At 40.9% G+C, this 19676-nt stretch overlaps 1 protein-coding gene across 6 annotated transcripts in view; it reads left to right on the forward strand.

Annotated features, from left to right (window-relative positions):
* TMEM178B (transmembrane protein 178B) overlaps positions 1 to 19676 on the forward strand; it is a 231906-nt gene that overhangs the window by 42856 nt on the left and 169374 nt on the right. The window lies entirely within an intron of this gene.

The raw sequence follows: 19676 nt of genomic DNA on the forward strand, positions 1-19676 counted from the left end.
ATATGTTTCCCACCCATCTTAACTAATTTATGTTAGCCACTGTAAGAGAATTCAATTCCCCTTAATGTTGGCATTCCCTTCTGCCCCCTCTTGTAGTGTTTTGTCTAGCTTTCATCAGGATGGAAACAAATCTTTAATTAAAAAAAAATCAATACATTAAACTAATGCAAATACATGAAACAGAATCACTGTTTCTGATCTACAGTAGAGTGAAGGGAGAAGAAATTCATTATCAGGCAAAGTAATTTCAGGAGCATTTTTCACCTTTCAGGAGAAATTACTAGTTAAAATTTTTTTGTGCTTTTCTCTACAAAGCAGTCTAAAGGTAATGGTTGTACTGAACTAGTAGCCTTCTGTGGTGAGGAAGGGTGGAAATGCAGGAATGGAGGCTAGAGATACTTCATGTGCTTAAAAATGTTAAAGATGGGTAAAGAGTTCTTCCAGTAATGTAGTATGGTCACTGTGAGAGAACACAGAGAAATTACACTTTTTAAAGTTGCTCAGGTTCCCCCACCTGCTACATCCAGGAAATCCAGGTCATTCTTACTCAGTGTTCTCCTCCTGACATTTCTGTGTAGGACTAGAGAGAGCTACTGAACCAGTCTGATCCTTTGCTGTTGCAGACGACTGCTCTGTATTATCCCAGCCATAAATGTCTCGAGCTACATCTGAAAAATAGGTAGGATTTTTGCCCTTTCTCCTTGTTTCCTGCTGAAAAGTACTACCAGACCTGGATTGTTTTTAAGTTTGGTCTTCATCTTAATCTTCCTTGAATTCTCTTTCTGTAGCTGATATTCTTGCCCAATTGATGATTCTTCTCTTTTTGCAGCTCTCACCATCAAAATGAGCCTTTTTGTCTCATTTCAAAGTGCAGCAGAGAACATACTCATCCTGTTTTGTCTGTCCCGTAACTCCTTCCCTGATCTGCTCTTACTTATTTCTACAGATTATTTTGGGATAGAACATGAAGGACATCCTATAGTCAAGTGAAGTCATGTTTTGTTACAGCTACTGGAGTAGATCCTTTTTTTTTTAAATGAGCAGGGGGAGGCAATGGATCTACTTTAGGTATTAAGTGGCTCAGTCCTTTCAGACATAATTCTGATGCTAATTAAGATGCTAATATTAACAAATCTAATGAACCTGTTTCCTGTGGCTGTGGTAGACGTATTTGTTTATACACTGTAGTTGGATGGCATTGTAGTGACTTTCACTACTTTTGAAGTCCAAGTAGATCACTTGCTTGAATTCAATTATTACAGTGGGGCCTGTAGTCAGTGTAGAGAAACACCAGTGTAGATGAGCCTTGAGATGAAGCCACTGCACCTATTCTAATCTGCATGAGTCAGAAAAACAAAATATCCAGGTGTGTGGGCACAATCATAAGCACCAGAATATTTCCTGGACTATGTAGCCAGACATTAACTTCAGTCTGGGCTATTGATTGGAGTGTTCTGAGTCTCCTGAGAATTTGTGTGCACATATCTAGTGCAGTTCAAGTTCTCTCATATATAATTTCCCCCTTGATGCTCATTGTTGCAACTACCTTGCTGCTGAACTGTCTCCAACTGCAGTTTACTAGCATGGATCAGAAAATCAGAGAGGCTTGTAAGTCAAGGAAAATGTAAACATCACTGTATCAAGAACTGGTACTTGGTGTGGAAGAGGGCTGGAAAAGAAGGGATGTTAAAAACTCAAAACCTAATAGCACTGATTATAAATGTATGAAAGAAATGGGCAATCACCTTGAAATGAGATTTGACTTCTTGCCGAAGTGCCATAGGGAAAGAAACCAGGACAAGCTGTGTCCACTCCCCAGAATGCCACTCAGCCATGGTTAGCTATGTGATGGCTTTGTAATGTAACGCTTTAGCTGTCTGTGGTCTCAGTTATTCTATTCAGAGCTTTAAGTCTCTCAGAATGGCATTTTTATTTTGCCTTTATGGTTGATGGTTACCTAAGAAATACAAAAAGTTCTGCTTAGGGAAGAGGTTTAGTCACACCAGAGGAATATATTGGAAGCGGAGAGCAGCGGGGGGGGGCGGGGCGCCTCTTAATGGTGCTGCTTTTTTCTGCCCTCTTTAAAACAACACCCTTTGATCTCCAGATGAAGCAGCTAGCACAATAGTTCATGTTGATTCATATCACCCAATCATCAAACAATCCACTCTGCTTCTGTAAAGAACATTAGTTCAGCAGCCCTGGCAGAGTCGATGGAAGTTAATTTTAATAGTAATTTAGAGCCTGGCTTATTTTTTCTTTTAAAAGGCTTTTATACATAATTTTTATTGCTAATTCATTTCATAATAATCTGCTGTGGGTTCAGGCCAAGTAGTGTGGTCCACACTAAACCTATTTTTCTGGAATAGGGAGATGCTATTCCTCTGTCCCTTATGCTCATGACTTCAGCCAGCAGATGCCATGGGTTGTTAATGTATTTCAGAGAGGTGAATGGCAGGGCTAAGGAGCTGAAGGCAAAACCAGTAAAGGGGATGGATGTGTGTGTTTTCTTTTTTCTTTTAACCTTGCAATCTCACAACAAGCTGCATTTTTCTCTGGTCAGGTAATTCCTGTCACAGGAGTTGTCTTATCTGACAAGACAGAGCATGGAGCCTCTGGCAGGAGCGTACTTGCACTTCCCAGTTGCTTTCCTTCTGACTGGGGCAGCCTGGCATAACCCTAACCCTAATGCAAGACACTCTCAAACCCATCGATCTTGCTGTCTTTTACATAGTGAGGCGGAGCAGTACAGTTCCTGTGTGAACAGCTTGTAGGCCTTGCTCAGGACTATCTGACTTCTCTAATGCCGTCTGGCTGTCTTGCAGGAATTCCTCTGTCCCTGCTGGTATGAGGGTGTCCCTTGTTGACAAGGTACTCTAGTGAATATCCCTGTCCCTTCTAACAGTAGGCTGGGGATCCAGCAGGCATCAGCATTCTCTAAATAGAGAGAAGTAATGGACTATACATCTAGGATAGCTTCTGGAAAAAAAAACTCTTGCTAAATCTCCTCTTAAGTGTCTGTGGTGACAGCTATCTGCTCCTCTCTTACAGAAGTGAGAATGACATCCTTCAGATGTGATGCACAAAGACCACACAACATTACTCAAATTCACTTTCCAGGGTGTGGAGAAATGGTTAAGAGAAAAGCATGCTCAGCTTGGCACCTGAAGCAGCACAGCTGGGTCTCTGGTTCTGCAGTGCCAGTGGTGAGGAGCTACTGAGGTGTCTAGTGCTGAAATGTTTCAAGTGCTCCACAACTGCCTGGGGTCATGTGTAGTCATCTGCAGTAAAACCCTTTACTGATTTTGCTGGACTTTCTCATGACAAGGGGTTGGGGCTATGAGTTATCAAAAACCTTGGATTCAATTTACTAATTGGACAAAGTCCATTACTGAAAAGGCATATGACTTCAGATTCAAGATTAAATCGCACAAGACCGCAGTGGGGCACAAAGAAGGCTGCAGAGGCAGTCTGTAGCTTACATGACCATATACCACTTTCCCATGCATACTTACTCTCACTTCCTCCTAGGATATGAGATCCTGAGTCCTCTAAACAACCAAGATGTTTTCAAACTGTGTTTCCTGCACTAATATAACATGAATAATAAAATTACAGGCTTGTCCTCAAGGGAAAGTTCTCTTGTGGGTAGGTAAGATATAGATATGGTTGAGCATAATGAGACTGCTTCTCTTGATTATCTCTTTTTTTCAGACCTTGAATATTAGTAATAGTAATGTATGCAGCTGTCTTCCTTCACTGTTTTCAACTCTGCCTCGGGTAAAGGTTCAGTTTATTAGGTGTAGTATTGGAAGAATTTAGAGGAACTTGAAATCTTTCTGAAAGGGTAAAGCAGTTGGGATTGGGATGTTTTTTACTTTATGATTTTTACAGTGCCTGGCCTAATGGGAACCTGGTCCAAGACTGAGGCTCCTAGGCATTCCCATAGCACTGTTGAAATACAGTAAAAACATCAAGTCTGGAGAAAATCTAAGTAGAGAATGAAGGTATTTTCTCTCCTTCTCCTTTGTTTTGGTAATAACCTAAGCGTTCTTAAATGTTATACCCCATATAATATGGAGTTCCATTGTGAATACTTTTCTTTAAAGGTAACTTACTGTCATGTAATTTCTTAGTCACCTCCTCCTTCTTCCATAGCTGAAAGGCTATGAATACTATTATCTCTGACACTGCTTGGGATCACTTAGCTGTTTGTGGGAAAGGAGCTTGCTGGAGGGTGAGAAGTAATACCTAGAAATTTCTGGTTTGTAGGTGCTGAGGGATTCTCCCTTTCTGGTCTGCTTGTGCTCTTACTGATTTTTGGAAAAATCTTTATTAAACCTTTGGGATTCTGTATTGCTGAGCTATCTTTTTTTTTAGTGTAATGCATTTTGAAGCACTGACATGCAGCCTTTCCCCTGCACGTGCTCCTGGGAAAGACTTTTGTTGTGTGGATGAGGTCACATTCATGCAAGTTCAAGTTGTTCCATTTTTGGCATTCCAAGATTGGAGCAGTTTACCAAAACTGTGACCCTGTACCTAGAGTGGTTATCCCTGCATTCAGCAGCTACTGGGTGCAGATATCATTAGAAAAACTGCTTAAGATGTAAAATCCACCATGCTTGCAAGTGAGTTGTAAGACGATGTTGTCAAAAAATATACTGCAGATGTGGGACTGCCTTGTCTTTCATTCCTCTCCCCTTTTTTCAGAGCTGTGTGCTTGTAGGCCCTTTTTCTTGTTACCCTCAGCACAGTTGCATAGCTGCAAGTGCTGTAACCCCCATCCTGTTAACCATGTAGGTTTGGGTGCTCTTTCCTCTAGGCATGGTGCTGCTCATAAGTTATAATAGCGTTGCTGCTTTATTCAGCTGATTCCAGCATTAAAGTCTATTGTATGACAATTTAGGGCACTAACTTTTGTCAGTGAGCTTGGCATTTGTCTACCCTCACTGAGTTTCTAGTGTGGTGTGGGACAAGCTTTATTTTGGTTCTCCTTCCAAAGTCTTCCCATCCTAGGAGTACTACCCTGAATCCCAGCTGTGCACCTGCCACCTTAATCTCTTGTTCCCTTTGAATTGTGCTGGACTTAAATGTTTCTGCTGAAAGTGATCTGAATATAGCTTGCTTGTTGAGCCTGTACTGCAGTCTCCTCCTAGTGCTGCATTTGGCTCTTACTCCAGTGGCTGGAATCTCTTAGTAAGATCAGCTTGCAGCAATCTCTCCTTACTATGACTTTTTGTCACAATTGTTCTAATTAAACCTGATATTGCAAAACCCCAGGGAATAAGAGCAAAGCTAATAGTGTATTTTCCTAAGTTTGGATATTTTCCAAAGAAGGTTTTTCCATTAAGTTGATGTGTTCTCGTCGTACCCTTCATCAGAATGGCTGATGGCCCACTGAGGTATGTTAAGAATCATCCTGGATCTTCTTCACCTGATCCTGCAGTCAGTGAGTTGAAGCCTCATGCCTTTAGAGCCTCTGAGATGCTGAACACAGCCCCTGCAAAAAAGGAAAGAAAATTAGGAGGGGGTAGGTTAGCATCTGCCCAGTCCTTTTCCTAAGCCATGCTGTGATTTTTTTTTTAAGTGTAGAAATTCCATATTGTAGTAAGCTGCTGGTCCCTACTTTGACATGGAAAAGCAGAGACTACTTGCTGTCCATTGTTTTTACTGCTTTAACTTTAATCAGGATGTTTGGAGGGGAAAATAGGTTTGCTGTCTCTTAAATAACTTGCAGTTACTTTAATGATGGAATAAGGTTTGTATTTAGACTTACTGCAGTGATCATGCTGTCTACAAGCTAGCATGCAAAAATGGGGAATGAAGACCTGACTTTTTTGAAAGCATGTAGCTTAATACAGGACAGCTATACTGTCTTTATTAAATGCATTGATATCTTATGAAGAAAAATATTGTGTAAGTGCAAGGTATTGCTGCAGTAGTAATTAGAATAGCAAGTATAGAATTAATACAATGCAACAGTTCATAATAAAACCACTTGAATTCAGAATTAATCGTACAGATAAATAGGAGTCCAGAAGCACATAGGATGTTGAATCAAAATTAAATAACTTTTAAAATCAAACATTACAGCTAAAGATTTGTCTCAGCATTTTAAACAGAATTAGCAATTAGATGGGAGTGAAGGGTATAAAATGGCAACAGCAGAAGTCTTCCAGAGCATAGATTCTGTTCAATATATTATAAAGCATTCTGCCTCAGGAGCACCTCTCTCCTATTTGGTGCTATCAGATGCTACTGAGACAAGCATTTATTACAACTCGGACTAAGAGCAAAGATTTTTTTAAAGTTGACAGTGTCTGAATCAAAGCCCACTTCCTTAGCCCCTTTCTGCTGAGTGCAAAGCAATGATATAAACTGAGTGAAGATCCAATGTGGACTTTAAGGGCTGTTCTGTACCTGAAAAATAGTGCTAGGAAGTGCTTCCCTTCCTGGCACCTTCATTTCTGTATGGTGACTTTTTTGAAATGTGGTTGACCTCCCTGTCAGGATGAGGATCGTAAAGCAGGTTCTTGAATCATCGAGGGCTGAATGACATTTAGGTCTATAAAGCCCCACTGGGAGCCTGCTGAGCTTTAGATGTAGGGGCTGTGGGACAAGATGGATAGTGACACGTGTTTTCAAAGGTAGATACGTGCCTTTTGGAGAAGGCTTGTTGCTACCATGAGTACAGTTTTGTTCACTAATGGTTATTTGTGCATCTTAAAGCATCTCCTTCTAGAAGGATTCCTAACCTGACAGACAGCAGAAATTCATAGTCTGACTTGCTCTGGCCAGCCATAAAATGTCTTACACTGCAGTGAGTGGGAGATTTTCATACTGTGACCCTCTAATTTGATCTGATATTTCAGACAGGAAGACGCAGGAAGTGGTAGATTACTTGCAACAAATGACAGGAGTGTTATATTGGCAAGGCAACATGCCACAACACCCTCCCAGGACAAAACCTTCACCTCTCTGGAGGAAAGAAGAAAAAGAAATGGGGGGGGGGGGGGGGGGGAGCAGCAGCAAAAGCCCAGTCTGTTCCCCAGGCTGCACTGACCCAGCAGTAGGCATCTGCCTACTGAATGAGAGAAATTCTTGTCCCATAATAGTCTCTACACTTAAATGTATCCAAGCTCTGAGTCTAGGCTGTCACTTGAAGTTTTCAACTTGTACTTTTTTGGCATTTTAAAATAAGTAATAGATACTATTCCAGCTGCTTTGGGTTTTCTCTACACTTTGTTTTGCTGTTCTATAATATAACCTGGGCTGGCTTCTGCTACTTTTTTCTATATTAAATGGCATATCGTATGTCATCAAATAATGCCACAAACCTTGATGAAGCCTTATCTTGGCTAATGCACTTAGAGGCTAGTTGCCTCTGGAGTTTGGCTAGAGCAATCTCTGTGCAAGGGCAGTTATCTTTCATTGCTTTCACCCATTCTGAAACACTTGTGTTGCTCACTTGGTGCAGAGTATTGGTAGTAGTGTTGAGAAACTAGCTCTGAATTGTTGACTTAAATACATTTGTGAGTGCAGCCAGAACTTTCTGCTAGCAGCAAATGCTATGATAATTCACTTTTGGTAAGAGGCACTCTCAGTATCTAAGCCTTCTGGACACAAGGGCATATGATGGTATTGCAAAGTTCATTGTTGGATAGATAAGGGCACAGTCCAGTCATTTGGAGAAATACTTTTTTTGGTCACATCCACCAATCTTTCCTATTTCAAACCCTTCAAGAACCATTTCAACCTGCAAGAAGAAACCACTTATAATTTCAGACAGTTGCAGAGAGATTAACAATATCTGTGGTTCACAGGTCTTAGAATGACCAAGCTGTGCTTTGACTCGTCTTGGATTTCACAGTATAGTTGCCTGATCTTTTACCAACCTCTTTACCTTCTGCTCCCTTCAACTCTAGTTGTACCATTCAGTTTAAATTTGACCCTTCAAGGAAGGAACTACCACTTTTTAAATATGCATGCAGCATTTAATTTATCAAGGCTTTTATTTTGATTCAAGCCCTCATACATGACAGTGACTCAGCAACAGTAGTGGAACAAATGGCCTTGTGAGGAAAGGGTAGTCGGCTGTGAAGCCTTTTATACCTTTGAATGCATACTCCTTTACAAAGGAAGACAGCATCCTATCAGCTAGTGATGTCAACTCACTGGTTAATGAATAATTTCTGCAAGGATAATTTGGAGAATGTTTCCCCGAAAAGCCAATGTAGTCAAAACATGAAAATACTCCTTACCTTGGAGTCCTTTTACAGATCGCCTTTATAACTTCATGGTCTCTGCTCACCAGTAAACAATTTCAGGATTTATTTCAAGGTAGCTTTAGTGTGTCCATCAGGCTGTATCATCTGAGTAGAGATTCTGTTTCTAGAGATTGTGGGACAAGTGATGTTATCAGCTTAATGGAGGGACTCCACTCCCTTCTTGGGAATGATCTTGTCTTCTAGTTCACAGTGCATGTACATTTAACTGTAGGGTACCTCTGTCAGGGAAATACTCTTCTGTGCACTAAATGATGTCTTGAAAATGCCTCTCAACAACACTGCCCTAACACTTATTAAAATAACTAGAATTGGGACAGAAAAAGAATGTGTGTGAATTTTAGGGAATCCAGAAGGTAAGGACACTTACGAAAAGTCTTTCAACCAAAGGGAGAATATGTTCAGTCTTGGGTTTGCAGTTTTAAAGGTTTGGTAGACTCTTGGGGTGGGACAGGAACAGTCAGTCTGGCTTATCAGCAAAGGAGGTTACAGGCTCAGTGCATAGCAGGTTGAAAGAGCAGTTAACGGGCATAGTGCCTGGTTTCCTCCATACTTTATTCTTATGAATGGAGAAAAACCACCTCACTGAAAAGTTGATGCTGGATTCTTTCTACATCTATTTCTCTGGTATGCTAGTTGCTAGCTGCAGTTATTTTGGCAATGCCATCCTCTAATCCTCCAATTTCCCATAGCTACCTTTCATTTAAAATGCGCAAAAGGGGATCCATAGTAACGGTGTTGTACTTCCCGAATGTTTAGTATGAGCTAAGCCACCTTTTACGTGGCTATAATCATGAGTCTGGAAAACATATCTTAACTTTGGCATATAAGCAAAACATTTTTTCTCAAGTGTTGGTTCTTAAGATATTGGAAAAATCAAATTTCTTCTAAAAACTAGTCTCTTTAGTCTGATTCCTGTGAGTACCTAACATATGAAACCTGGAAGAACTTCATCCTCCTCTCTCTACTCCACTACAACTTCTGCTCAAGTGAAACCTGTGGAATTTCCCTCAAGAGCAGCTGTGGGACAAAATTGTGTGAAAACATTGTCATACAGGCATATTGCATAGTCATCAAGTGTTTTTTTCAGGAAAGTGATATTTTTGAGAGAGACTACTTTAGGGTGCTGAAGGAGGCTGAGACTAAGTGTGATCTTCTGGGAGATGAGCTGAGACATTAATGCATGCTGTAGTTCCCTAATGTGGGATGCAGAGCATCTGAGTGATTCTTTGTAATGTTGTGATTTCTGCTGTTTAAACACTAGGCAACTGTTCTCAGCCAAGCATTTTCTCTAGCTTGACAATTTGTGGAGCTAGCTGCAAACTAACAGTATAGAGACAGAAGGGCTTATGTCCCCTTCACTTTAGCAAGTAAGGAGGAGTACATTGCATAGAAAGGCACATTTGCTTTGTGGAGCAGTGTATAAAATAGTTTTCCAAGGTAGAGAGACAGGCATCTTTAGACTTCACTGCATGGGATCACAGATCCTCATCAGAGTTAGCAATATCAGTGGATCTATTCCTGCTTTTTTTTTTGGGGGGGGGGGCAAATCTGGGACCCTGCTTCCTAGACATCCCTTTGAAATAGTTTTCATAGCTGACTCAATATCAAGTTTCACAGCAGTATCTTCCAATAACTCTACTGGAGTTAGATGTACTTTGGTATAAAATCAATATGAACATGAGGACAATCAGTCCTGGGATACTACTATTGAAGGTCTGAACCAAGTTCAACAGGTAAAGGGACTGTGTGTAGGTACTAAGAAATTTGGAGAAATCTTAACCTGTAATCATTTTTCTGTCTGAAGCTGATAATCATTGCTGTTGATAGAAATGACTTATGGAATGATACAGCTTCACAGATGAGTGATGGTAGCTTTCTGTTTGGTACTCCTAGAGAAACGTGCCTGTGGCATAGGCTTTGCTGTGTGTTTTCTTCAGCTAGCAGTGGTGCTGAGATACTGCTCTGTTCTGTGAGCTCTTGGGCTGTCAGTGAGTCCTTACTGGTAATTGCTGTCTCAGTGGCTTTTTATTGATCATTTAATTTCTGTCTCCAAACAAATAGGAGCAAATATTTTTCAGCCCTTTTAACCTCCTTAACTTTTTGTTTGTGCTCTGCTTCCCTCTCCCCTGTGGCCAGCCCAATGCAAATAGGTGGACAAAAAGATTAATAGAAGCAAGGAGATGCCTGCCTCCTCTCAAGTGCCCTGTGGCTTGGAGAATGTTATTAATAGCTGAAACAAAGAAGTGTTTCATAACCATCCTCTTGCTCCAGCTTTCTTGCCAGCCCACCTTTCTTGGTCCCTGGAGATTGAGCTCATCATTTTCCAGTGCAAATTCAGCTTTTGGTCTCATACTTGGATTCTCTTATCATGGGTGGAATATTTATCCTTCTGCCAGCTGAATGCTTTAAGCAAGCTGCTGTTTGCTAGGATATGCATGGAGCATGGGGGGAACAGGCCTGGCAAAAGCTGTTCAGGCATTTTTCTCTTCCCTCTACTCTGGAAATTTAGCTGTCCGCTCAGTGCATGCACACACGTCTGCACCTCTATCTTTACTCACATGGTGGTTGTAAAGGAAATTTAGACATTTCAGTGTAGAAACACAGAAGTTGAAATAAAAACATAGGTGTTCTAGTTTGAAAGATGATGACTCATTTAGAAGTCCTTGCGCAGAGTCTGATCACCCAACAGCCCACGTATGAAAAAGCTGTGTGGGGGTGTGTGTAGATCCCTAAGCTTCATGGATTACCTCTGTTATATGTGCACTTTGAATCTGATTTTTTTTCTTCTGTATGTCTGGTGATCTAATGGATCACTACTGAAAATGAAAGACATGTGAAGACACACACTGAAAGAATGAGCTGGTAGGTTTTCATGCCAGATAATATAGGAAGGATGGGAATAGCATATTGTTATCTAGCAGCCCGTTTCTGTCTGGATAGGGTATAGACATATCTGACTTCCCCTGCTATTTGTTTACACTGGTTTTTTTGAAGACTTTGCCAGCTGACCATTGTCTAGCAAATTTTCTTAAGTTGGGGTACTGAGAATCTTTATTTGGAAATGAAATGAGCTGGACTATAAAGCAGAAGTGGGAGAAAAGAGCAGAAAGGTCCTAGTCATCACTCCAAAGAAATCCTTTCTCACTTTCCTAATGAAAATCTGAGCAATACATTTTGGTAATGTACTTGTTGGGTATGTGCCATTTCAGGGATGGAATATTTATCTTATGAATATCTCATCCTTTCAGTGGCTGACAAATTACAGTGAATATAAGGGAGCTTTTCCTTTAGGTAAAATGAAGGATGCTGTTATCTTAAGAGTATGTTGGAACTTGTGGTGGTCACTGTTTTCTGATGGTCAGCAAGACACCCCCATGCAAAAAGCAACTTTTGGTAACACACTTTAGAGATCTATTTATTGAAATATCCCTTTGCCAGTGACATTCTGGCTGGCTTTTTGCATTTTACTCAGCAAGGAAGTAGTAAATGTATTTACAGCCATACTAGGAATCTGTAGTAAATATAGTTGACTGAATTGTCTTTTTAAAGTAGAAAATTAGTTCCTAAGCAGATAATTTGCAAGGGAGCAGAGCTACTTGTGAAACTTGATCTAACATGGCAGACAATTTCAGCTGGAAAAATATAATTAAGAAAAATGTCAGTGTTTCAGAATTCTCAGAATAAGCTTTTTCTGATGTTTAACTGAAGTTTTTTGAATTTAAGTGTCAAAACCAGCTGCCGATAAGTCTTGTTTTGTGCAAAACTTCTCAATTGATCTGGAGTCAATTTTGTGTTTTTTCCTGTTTTTGTTGAAGTCTTTTGCCCTTTGCCCCCAAGTTTTCAAAATGGCTTTGAGCAAAAAAAAATCCACTGTTTGTCTATGTTTGTGAGCAAGTTAGGAAACCAGGGACCTCAGCACTTTCACTGCATTAGGAAGAAAGGAGTTGCAGCTCTACAGAACTTGACTGCAGTTCTGTGCCTCTTGCTGTGGTATGGCTCATGTTGTGACTGCTCCATACACTTCTCCAGCCTTGGAGGTCAACCTTCTAGGTGCATGAGGAGTCCCTTCAGACTGCTTTTCTAGAGTTGTGGTCACTTAGGGCTGAATTTCCTTTGGTAGTCCTTACTAGGATGATTTTAACTGTAGAGACATAGCACCCAGCATAGGTTATATCTACATTTGCAAATATTGTGGGACAGTGGAAGTGGATTATAAAACTTTATAAACAGTTGGTGCTGAGGATCTGATGTGAACATCAGATTTCTTCTGTGCACTTTTGGCAGGGTTACTTCAGACTAGCTGTGCTCTGGTCCTGTGAGTTGAATTCCCATTAGCAGTTGGAGATCATCTTCTAATTTAGTTTCACTTGCAAAGAATCTAGTCCATGATGTGGTTTTACAGCACATGTTATGAACCAAAGCATGGTAAGCAGACTTGATCAGGATAGCATTTTCAGGTTGTGTCATGAGTGCACTTCTAAGTACTAGCATAGATATACTTGTCCTCCACTGTATGTTACTCTTGGATCTGTAAATGGGGAAGGAGCTGTGTCGCATCCCTCTGAGACTACAGGAGCTTGTAAATGGTGGGAGAAAGTTGATGCCTCCACCCACTTGAAGTAGCAGCTAGGGGCCAGCATCTTAGCCAGAGCGCATACCTCAACTGAAGAGAGGCACTAGCCAAATTTCCTTGCAGCCCTCAGCAAGCAGCAGCCAGTACCAGAAGCTGTTCCACTTAATCTAGGACAAATAGCAACAAGCCCTGCTAGCAGAACCAGCTGAACCCCATTTCAGGATGATGCCAGAGCCAGCCAGGAACAAATATGATCTCCTGTTTGAAGTCTGGCCCATGCTGTGGCTGAAAATCTATCTTGAGCTCCAGTAATTAGAACATTAGCTTCTATTTATGCATGAAAGTTAATGAATATTCACCAGATGTGTTGATTAAGGTGCTGTTATTTGCATATTATTTCTAGATTTTTTTTTTAGACCTTTACCCTTAGGTATTTTAGTATTCAGAGTTTTCATGTGGCACCAAGGGAAAACCTGATTAGATATTAGGAAAAAATGCTCATAATGAAGGTCGTCAAATGTTGGAACAGGTTGTTCAGGTATGTTGTGAATCTCTTCTTGGAGATATTTAAAACTTGACTGGACAAGGCCCTGAGCAGCCCGAGCTATCTTTAAATTTGGTTTTAACTTTGAAGTTGTCCCTGCTTTGAGCAGGGGATTGGGCCAGATGGCCTCTAGGGGGACCTTCTAACCAAAATAACTCTACAATTCATGCAAAAGAATGCTCCTACTTTGTTGGCACTAAAATATTTATAGTTGGGCAAAAATGTAACATACTTTCACAGTTAGTATTACTCCAGAGGTAATGAAATAATCCTGTTAAGTGTGGTGCAATACCTTCTAATGAAGTCTCTGCCTCCATTAAGAAAATATTGTTACTCATCATGAGTTCATTAACTAATCAGCATATCGGATTGCAATTCTGTTGTAGCAGCTGGTCAAGGCAGAGCCTAATTTCTCCTACCTTCCTCCAGGGTTTAGTTTGACCAGTTAATGCATGCTGAAACTGCAATAGCCTTGCCTATGTTAAGGATGCCTACAGGTGAGTTCTGGTGATTCATACAAAATGATTGAGGAGAGTGAGGGCAGGGCATACAGCTGAGGACAATCATTTCTTAAATTGTGCCAGCCTGAATGGCCAAGACTGGTTTGGAGGCAGTATAAAATGTTAGCACAATTTAACAATAAACTTTTTCTAGTGGAGAGAACACTTTTAGGATTGAGCCCTAACAGGTGTGTATGCCATGTATAATTGCTTTGTGTGACCTGATCCTAGCCCTAAACAGGATTATAGCCCCTGAAAACCTCATTGAAATGCTATGCTGAGAAAAACTTCAAATGTTCTCTGTCTATATTCTACAAATTGTTTCATTGTCCTCAGAGAACTGGAGGCTAAATGACCATGCTATGTTTTCTGTCTATTTAGTGTGGTTGTAATCAGCCAATGAGGAAACAGTAACCAAACCATGGGTTTCAGGCAGTCTCTCATACAGAAAGCAGTTTCTCAAAATGAATAGCAAATACATGCAGTTAATGCAGTTTGTAAGCCAGAGGCTAAGATTTTTTTTAGCTGGGAAATGTTTGTGTAGTGATTCTCAAAAACAGATTTGTAAAAACTAGAGCCAGCACAAAGGGTGAATTTTGTGGAATAAACTGTTTGCTATGAACAGTTCATCCAGCGGTATCTACAACACAGAAGGAAAAGCTGCCTCGAGGTGGTAAAGTCTCAGAGTGTCTATGCCAGTCTTTTAGAGGAAGCTCACAATATCAAAAGCCTTGGCAGGAAACATAAAACAAATGATAGCTTTGCAGCTGGCGGCTCCTTCTTGGAAATCATTGTACATACTACAAGAGAAGAATGGGTATCAGCTGGTTTCAGATCTTTGCACATTACAGAAACCAAGGCTTTTCTGTCATGTCAGTGCTGGTCTGTTATGAAGTTTTGAATGACTGCCATAGTTCATCCAGAAGCTGTCTGATTCCTGGTAGCTCTTACCTGAGGATTGCAGCAAAGGGTCTTAGTGCAGGACAAACTTTTGTGTAGCTATGAGCCCTCTGGCTGCTGAAGGTAACTCATCGGTATGTGCTGGGCTAATCCATACCTGGCTCTTAGGGATGGATCCATGTTGTGCTGCACTGAGAGTTTGGGAGGGGGAATCTTATAGCCTTACGTGGCAGAAGGAGAGTGCAAGTCAGATACCATATAAATAGCCTTTCCTTCAGCTTGGACTGAATCTGAAGTGATATAACTGACACTTACCTTATTGTTCCTGCAGGCTACCACTTTCATGAAAGACCACCTCTGAGGCCCTACTTTCTGTTGCCACCTCTCAGATGAGTTGGTCTGCATCATGCCAAAGGCTAAACTACATAATCACAGCGATGGTGTAAACTTCTGAAACTTGACCACCTTTGCAAAAGTCAAGCTGTCTTCAGAGGGCAAGTTCCTCTAGGCCCTTCTGAAATAAAAATTTTAGGACTGATGTGACAAATACCCTGATGTTTTGAATTTTCATGCCATTTTTCAAATTACCATGGGTTAAGACTTTCTTGGAACAGTCTGAAAGAGTTGAAATATGCTTCCCATTTTTAAAGGGGAAGGGGTATTGATAATGAAAGCTGCCCCCAAAATTCTTAAATAAAATAAAAAATAAAATTATCCACTGGACAAACACAGTATGGATACCAGCTGTTTGATCTTCCTTTGTAATTGGTCTCAATCCTGTTCAGCCTACAGTGGGAGAACAGTTTGGTCACCTGCATCACCAGCCAATTTGAGGTCTCACTACTAGGTGTAGCACTCCCAGCCTTAGTCATGCAGTGGGAGCAAAGTTTCACTGGCAGCTGAACTAAGATCAGAATACTGGGATAGTTTTGAAAAGGGAATACAAGGGAATTGCTCGAGGCTTTCAGATGTTCCTGCTATAGCACAGTTTAAGGATTTTTTTTTTCCTCTCCTTGTAATGGAGATGAAAGGGAAATATTATACAAGATGATAGTATGAAGCAGAACTCTAGCTACAGGAGAGGAACTGAGCAGGTAGGTGGATCAGTAAGAGGAATGGCATTGTCAGTGCAGAGAATACTTAGCTGCTCTGGATGATGCTAACTCTACTCTCCTTATCTCAGTTTTACTTGGTGTCTGAACTTTGCTGGAATGGGGGATGCCAGCCACTGAGTTACAGCTGCCTAATCCTCCCCAGTATGTGAGCAGCTGTGCTAATGCCAGTGCAGCACAGCAGAGTTTTGCTCTGAGTTGTTTCTAGTTCCATCTTCCTGCTGATCCCTTTTCTGGCACTTCGTTTGAGGACATCAGCCAATTTTAGGATTTTGAGCAAACTTTTCCCTTCTGTGAGGGGAACATAGAATATACTGCACCTGTCAGTGGAGTAGCTCTGTGGTAACTTCAAGTTTCTTGTGGCCAGCCATATGATACATTTACTACAGCTGTGCATGCAAAAAGACCTGCTCACTGATTTGCTCTACCAACACTATTCCCAGTCAGTTGAGCTAAGCACAGAGCTTGCTAAGTTGCACTTGGATTTGGTCTTTTCAAGCTAGGGTTGAAGAAGGCTGGAGGCACTCCCATAAGTTGGAGGATTGTCTAGGAGACCTGTGCTTCTAATCTGTGCTGCAGCAACTATATCTGTTTTCCCTGGGGACTCCAGAACTGAATGCTTGGGGGGCTTGAAACTAGTCTTCTCAAAGCCATACTTCTCTGCAGAGCAAATAGGGGAATGTCATGAAGTGTGAAAATGCACTGTAGAGTCATCCTCTTGCTGATTTTTATTGGCAGGCCTGGGCTAATGAAAGACTTTTCTGCAAGTTTCAAAAGCTAATTCTGCCCTCTAGCCAGATATACACCAATGAAGTTGCATTAACTCATCAGAGTTGGTCTTCTACATGTGTGAGAGCAGGTTTAGATTGGGGGTCATATTTAAATCCCAAGAAATCATAAGCCTCATGTCAATTTGGGCCACTGCAAGTTTGAGGATCCCAGTAACAGCCTGTCTGCTTCTCCTATCAACAGTGGTTGTGTGAACGAAGGCAATTGCATGTTCTCTCTGGCAGTTGCTGGTTTTCTAGAGTCTGAAGTAATCAAAGTGCTGCATGTTATAAGACAGCTCTAAAATATCCTGAACTGCGTTCTCCTGAGTGTATTACACTTGGCGTTCACAGGAGAGTTTAATAATCTAAAGCCAAAAGGGCCCATTAGATCATGCAGGCTGACCTATGTGTCAGACTGTTACATTTAACCCATTTATCCCTTTGAGCCCAGTAGCTTGGGTTAGACTGAAGTATTGAGTCCTGTAACACTAAGAAATTCATTAGAATTACCTATTCCAGCAGTGAATCTATGCCTAATGCTTCAGAGGAGGGTGAAAAGCCTGGAGCACTGTTTTCTGTCTGACCTGGGGGACTGTTTCCCTGTGTTAAACAAGGACCTGAAATAATTCTCAGGTACAGGTGGATCCTCTGTACTGCTTCAGAGCTCTGATCAGTCCTGTTTAGTGTGCCCTGTGGCCACCTCTGATGTTTTGGAGAAAAGTAGGGGGAAAAGCAGAAGGTGTCTGACTGTGTGCACTGAAAAATGCTTTCCCTCCTGACCCTTGCAGGCTCTTGGTTGGAGTTATGATGCTTATTTGCTACTAGTCAGCATTTTGTGCAGAGATGGGAACATTGTGTGTGTGGAGGGGGGAAAAAGTGCCGTGGCTGGAAAGGAGATCATGGAATTTACCATTCAAATATGCCTGTACTTCAACTACTGTTGAGCTATTGCTGCTGCGTTTGTACTCTTAGTTCTGGACAGACTTCAAACATATACTTAAGTCATATTAAAGTCATGGAATGTAAGCATAAGCCTGAAGTTATGTGTATGATGATGACCTGAATTCAGACCATAATCTCTTTTATGCTTAAGGCTTTGATATGAGATAGTGAAGAGTCCTCTGTGTTGCTAACACTACTTGTAGTAAGAATGGAAAGTTCTATGGACCTTGCTAGAAATTAGCTTCTTTCCATGTCAGAGGAGGTGCTTTCTGCTGATTATTTTGTTAAAGAAATCCTATCAAATGGAATAGGATATCTTTTTTTTCTCTTCCTTTCTGTACACACTTATTTTGAATCTTGGCTCTTTGTTCCTGTTTGCTATTCTAGATAAATCTTTTCTCTGGGCAGGTATCCGATACCTTAAAGATTATTTTCTGACAAATAAGCATTTTCCATCTTCTTGCCAATGGTTCTGAATCATGAAAGCAGCTGAACAAAAGGAGGTAGAAAAACCAGTATGAAGACATTAAGTTCATTACTGTGAAGGTTGCAGTTTTGGGGGAGTGTGTGTGTGTGTGTGTGAGGGGGGGTTTAAAGCACTCTCCACACTGGGTTTCTTTTTTTAAATAGTATTCTTGGTTTGAAACTTTAATTCTGGGCGTACATTTGGTGCCCAGATGGTGCAGACTCGCACAGAAGCCCATCACGCTGTCAGGGCAGGCGGATACATATGTAAATATTTTGCCTTTTTCCCCTATAATATTTGGCTTTGTCTAATCTAATTGCTGTCAAAGGCAGAATGTGGAGAATGCTTAAGAGAAGCAAACAATGAGGACCTCCAATGTTTGTACTGCCCTAACTTTGGAAGATGCTAGCGGACTGGGATGTAAATAATAATTTTGTTGCCTTTTTTTTCTCTCCACATTGTGAATTGATGGTGTAGGATCCAAGTTCATGCTCAGTACTGTTTTACAAGCTGAGGCAGAAACCTGTATTTCCAGAGGCATCAAAATGTTTAATCCCTTGGAGCTGTAGATATAGAGCTCTTGACGCTGTCTTTGCAGTTCAGGCTGACAGTAAGTGTTCTCTGCCTGTCTCTTGGTATATCACTTTCTCATTCTTATTTATACAGTTCATTGCTTCATTTAATTTATTCTATTGAGTGCATCTCTTAATGTATTTTTAATACATAAAAGCATTTCCAGCATAGTTCTCTGACCAGTGGTAGCTAGTACCAAACTGTGGCCAACCACATTAAGGATTCCTGCTTATTTATTAAAGACTTGATCCAAAGTACCTTAGTATTAATAGAAAACTGACTTTCATAAGCTTTGAGTGTGATCCTGACTGCTCAGTGAGTGTCTAACATGGCCAGTGTTAGTGAGGATGCTGGCAAAAGGGATGTAGGAAACCTTACCGTCTTTGTGCCAATGGAAGAAAGGTTATACTCGCAGGTTTCTGACCAGGTGCAAAACTTTGCTAGGATGGGATTTGTGGAAAGCCTCTGGCTATGCCATACCCATTCCCTTAAGGACATTAACTACATAGATGCCAGGAGATCAGGGTTTGGAGGCAGAATTTTTACAGAGGAAGGAAAGTGGCTATGAAAAGAGGATGTAATGAAGCGATCAGGAAACAGTAGCACCACATGATGTTTTTTTCATAGAATGTAGATGAAATCCTGCCTACAAGGGAAAAAGGTTGCCAATTCTAGGCATTTGTCTTGCCGGCTGAGGTTTTTTGTTCGGGGTGCCAAAATAGCCTGCTATGAAAGTGTCTGGGTACTGTAGAGATATGCCATAACCTGTCATGTGTATTTCTGTCTCATTTCTCTGTGGCATAGAAGGGGGTCTGGAAAATCATTCTTTATAAATATAAATCGTCTGTTGTGCCATGTTTTTTATTACTGAAGGAAAGATCAAAGATGTGTGCTTTGTGTATCTCCTGGAGTGTGGGCACTGAGATGCATTACTACAGGGTAAAATAGGATGTGAATTTAGTTTCTGCGAGGTATATGCTAGTATGCATGCTGTTAGCTCATAGTCCA

Source organism: Dromaius novaehollandiae, chromosome 1 (genome assembly GCF_036370855.1).
Source record: "Dromaius novaehollandiae isolate bDroNov1 chromosome 1, bDroNov1.hap1, whole genome shotgun sequence".
In the NCBI taxonomy this organism is placed as follows: Eukaryota; Metazoa; Chordata; class Aves; order Casuariiformes; family Dromaiidae; genus Dromaius; species Dromaius novaehollandiae.